General features: G+C 36.9%; 1 pseudogene; it reads left to right on the top strand.

Moving 5' to 3' along the window:
• The first annotated feature begins 3,406 nt into the window (after window positions 1-3,406).
• On the top strand, window positions 3,407-4,189 carry LOC114391604 (annotated as a pseudogene).
• Window positions 4,190-5,041: the final 852 nt, after the last annotated feature.

The following is a 5,041-nucleotide window of genomic DNA, read 5'->3' as shown; positions in this document are numbered from 1 at the left end:
TCGTGACACCTAAGCACACTAAGTGGAGAATCTTGGACTTGATCTTGGATTAGTGGACTGAACCATAGCTAAAATTCACTAATCATAATTAGTGAAATTTTGGCTCCAAAATTTGGCTCCACAAATTCAAGTGAAATTTGAATAGAAATTCAAATTTCCCTCCAATTTTGTGTGACACTTAGGCTATAAATAGAGGCCATGTATGTGCATTTTTTTAACTTTGATCATTTGAAAATTAAACATCATATTTTAGAGCTCTTTTAGAGTACAAAATTTCGTGCTTTTCTCTTCCTCTCCCTTCATTCATCTCCTTCTTCCTCCAAGCTCTTATCCATGGCCTCCTATGGTGGTGAGCTTCTTCTAGACTCATCTTCTCCTTGAAGTGGCGTCTCCTCTCTCTCTTCCTTCTCTATTCTGCTGCCATTCATCTTCCAAGAAGCAAAGGAATCCATTGATGAAAAAGATCCTAGGCCTACAAGCTCCAATGGAGCTTCCATCAGCAGTGGATATTATATATGATTTTTCAATACTTGTCACTAGCTTCCTAGGTTTACAATCTACCCATCTATCTAACTAGTGAACTTGACAATTGTTAGTCGATGAATATGACTAACTTTTGTGTATAAAACCAGTGTAAATTATATCAAACTCCTCCAATTTATGGTTATTTCATAGTGTTGTAATTACTTTTTGTTAAAGATAGGTAATAAATACTTAGTATTTCCATTTTGTGTGTTTAATAATCATTTCCTCTCAATTTCAAGTTAATTAGGCAAGTTTGTGAAGTGCTGATTTTCATCCTTTCGCTAAGCCAATCTTCTGGCTTAGCGAGCCATCCGCTGAGCACAACACTCCTCGACTGAGCGCTAGGAAGAATCTGGAAGAAGGATGAGCTGTGCATGTTCGCTAAGCGCACCGCTTCAGTCCATCCGCTGAGTGAGAAAAGCATGCACTAAGCAGAAATCCACTAATCCGTGCTAAGCGGTTCATAATTGCGCTAAGCGTGCTAGCATGAACAAAGCCACCTATTTAAGCCTAAAATCAGATTTTGTAGAAGAGTTTGGCCATTTTCTCAAGGAGCTTCTGCATGTGAGAGATTCTAGAGAGAGAAGGTGAGTTTGGCATTTTCTTGAAGCTTCTGCATGTCTAGAGATTTTTAGAGAGAGAAAGGTCCAAGTTCCAGAGAGTTTTGAGATTTTGCTGTGTGAAGACCTGCAGAGAACAAAGCTTGAAGAGGAAGTCGTCCTGAGAGCATGAGATGAGTCTGTGAGTGATTGTGAGGTTCTAGAGGTGGAGGAGACATCCTCACCGCTTGTATTTCTTCAATCCTTCATTTTTCTCTTTTCTTTGTTGTAGGTACTTGATGGTTCTTCAATCCTCACCGCTAAATCCTCTGTTGGTTCTTCCTTGTAGGTACTTGATGTAAATACCTGTATATCTATTTAATGATGTTTTGTGTGTTCATTGTGCTATCAGAACTTCATTCTAACATGTTTTTGCCTTGATCACGTAGATGCATGTGTTGTTAGGATCATTCAATAGTGGAAACTGGTCTGATTCTTAGAACTTGATAGGACGGGGCTAGTTAATCGTATTATCACGAGGGATCGGGGTACGGTAATTTAGTTGTTTGTATGTTTGTCTTAATACGGTTCTGGTCGAGTTTAGTCCAACAAGAGGAATCTAAGGACAATGCTTGATCAGGATTAGGCTAGACTATCATGAGGAATCAGGGTTTAGCATTTCAGGAGACACCATAGAACACATGAGCATTGTTAAGTAGAGAATATCTTTTTAACGTCAGGCACCTATTAGGAAGACCAACGTGTTGTCTACTTGTCTTTACACATCATTACTCACATGATTTTTCTTTTAATAGTTAGTTTACATACTTGTGCATAATCCACACATCTCTTTTCATACTAGACACCTTTTCACTGAAATAGCTTTACCAAGTATCACAAGTTCCCCAAGAGTTCGATTCTCAGTACTTACCATTTTATACTACTTGCGTGATCTGGTGCACTTGCCATGACCGAACAACAATCTAGCTATCAACATTGTAATTGGTGCTAAGCTCACAGTTCCAATGTTACGTGGTTGTCCAACAAAGCTGTTGTTGTTGAGCACTTGAGTAGCTCCAAGGGAAACTTTCCAGAGAGCTTTTTAGTAGCCAAGAAAAGTTGGTAACAAACATTTGAACCTCTGAGGCAGAAGGAATTTATTCATGTAGTTTGTTTCCAACCAAATTCAGGTATGTCAAGTTAGAAAGATGACTCAAAGTTGTAGGGATTGATCGAAACAACATTAATGTCCAAATTTAGAATTTACAAGTTGTTATTGAAGCAAGTTGTTTGATGTTGCAAATTTTTGGAGCTCTTCACAGCCTTCAATCTCTTCAGGTATGCGGCCATTAATGCTGCTCATTTGTATATCGAGATATTAAATGCTTCAATTTACTAATTCCAAAGGGTATGCTTCCATTTAAGTGGCAGTAGCCTAGAGGCAAAAAGAGAATTTCAAGTTGACCCAGCTCTGAAGGGATGGAGCTAGAAAGAGAATTTGAAGACAAATCAAGTGTTTCAAGAGAAGTGAACACAACACACAGTCAGAACAGTACCTAGAGCAAGATTCAACACTCAGGGTGTTGTTGCTGGAGTGATTTTTGGTACTGGAACAAATGCAGCTTATGTACAGAATGCACATGCAACTTATGTACAGAGTGCACATGCAATCTCCATTGGCCTTATTTTATAAATTTATTGTATTTCTACCTTGATAGCAGGGCAATAATGATTCATAAATTTTGTCTCCATATTAATTGGTTGAATTATTAATTTGAGCAAGCTAAAGTACATCCTCTGTTAACTCTTCTTCTCATGTGCCATCTTAGTGTCATCTATTTAATTTAAAAGACTGTTGAATCCACCTTTTTCCACTTCTATCTCATTTCCACCTGCTGGATTCATGTTCAATAACTAGTGCTCTACAAGCAGTCATTTGATTGGGTTGCTTTAATTTAGGGAAAGAAATCCATGGTTACATAATGAGAAGTAAGCTTGAGTATGATGTCTATGTTTGTACTTCTTTGGTGGATATGTATATTTGATGATTCTATAACATGGGGTTAAAAAGTTTGGGGTGTTATACTGCCATGTCAAGTGTAGGTGATAGGGAAAGAAGAGAAAAAATGAGTAGAATGGGAAGAATATAGAAGAAGAGAGAAAACAAAGATTTTTTAGGGCAGGTTTGATTCACTTTCGAGTTTTTGAAAACTGATTTCATAAACAAAATACTAGTAAACTCAAGCTTGTTAAGATAAATTATATTGAGCTTGAGATTTAATGAAAATGAAATTTATCCTTCATCAGGGCTCTGTAACAAAAGGGGGAATAACCAAGCTGCTATGATATCACCTAATGTGGTGTCCTGGACTGCTATGATATCAGGCAGTTGTGAAAATGAGAACTACATGGATGCACTACAGTTTTTCATCCAAATGCAAGAAGAAAATGTAAGACCAAACTCTACTACCATTTGCACACTTCTCCGGGCATGTGCAGGCCTGTCACTATTAAAGATAGGAGAAGAGATACACTGCTCTTCTATCTGGCTGCAAGAATTCAGGTTTAGTTATGGATGGGTGGAAGTACTTCGACAACATCAAGATAGATTACAATATTAATCCAACAATTGAGCACTACTCTTGCATGGTAGATCTTCTTGGAAAAGCTGGGTTTCTTGATGAAGCTTTGGATTTCATTCGCGCCATGCCACAAAAGGTAGATACTAGTATTTGGGGTGTTGTTCTTGCAGCCTGCAAACTTCACAAAGACATTAAGATAGCGGAGATTGCCGCTAGGAATCTCTTAAGGTTGGAGCCATATAATTCTGCTAACTATGTGTTGATGATGAACATATATTCCACTTTTGACAGATGGGGGGACGTGGAGCGCCTTAAAGAGTCAATGACTGGCTTGGGGGTGAAAATCCCAAATGTTTGGAGTTGGATACAATTTTAGCAAACTATTCATGTGTCTCCACAAAAGGGAAATCGCATCCAGAAGAAGGAGAAATATATTTTGAGTTGTATCAATTAATCTCGGAGATAAAAAAGCTGGGGTATGTACTTGATATTAATTGTGTGCATCAGAACATTGATGAAGAAAAATATCATGCAAGTTACTAAACAGTGGCACAAAATGTGCCTTGTGATGCTTCTGCAACAAGTTACTTTGACATTCATATCCTTCATCAAGCAATTAGATTAGATATGTTATATGGAACTATTTGATCTTTAAATTCCCTCAAATACATATAGTGTATGTATGCAGTAAAAAAAATAAGCTGAAATTTGGCTAGGACAACATACAAGTCCCAAATTCAATATGAATATATTATAAACTAAGTACTGCTTAAATAGTAGAAATACAAAATGAGATAATCAAATTAGGTCAAGGATCTGAAAACTTCATTCCCATGTAAAACAGTAGAAGAAAAATAAGTGTATAACATAGAATTAGGTAAGATCTATGCTGGGTAGAGTTAGATTTAAGATTCAAGAAAAAGTTAGGCCAATAATTAGGTTAAGGTTTAGATTCAATAAACCAAATAATTTTTTTAATCCATTTAATTATTTTAATGAGCACAGTACATATTTATTTCTTGAGTTTCAACTTTTGATGGTTTTTTAAAATGAAAAAGTAATAAGCAGATGAATGATGAAAAGATGATGATAGCACTTGTTAGTTGTCAATCATCAACTATTTAAAACAATGGTCAGAGGCTAACTTCTCCACTAGTTTTTCTGTGTAGAGCCCTTTGGACACACCCTCTAAACCAAACTATGAAGTCCTGAATCTGGTGAGCAAATATGGAGCTTTGTTGGAAAACATCCATCCATGCTTCTTGAAGAAGCATAAAGATAAAGGGGTGTGAAACGTTCCTTACCACTGACGCTCTTCCACTTAAAACAGTTTGTTTTGGCTTAGCTTTTGCTTCTCTAATCAACAAAGGATGTGTTCTAACATTGTGTCTTGAG

This window comes from Glycine soja, chromosome 17 (genome assembly GCF_004193775.1).
Source record: "Glycine soja cultivar W05 chromosome 17, ASM419377v2, whole genome shotgun sequence".
NCBI classification, from domain to species: Eukaryota; Viridiplantae; Streptophyta; class Magnoliopsida; order Fabales; family Fabaceae; genus Glycine; species Glycine soja.
This window is presented reverse-complemented; position numbering and strand designations above follow the sequence as displayed.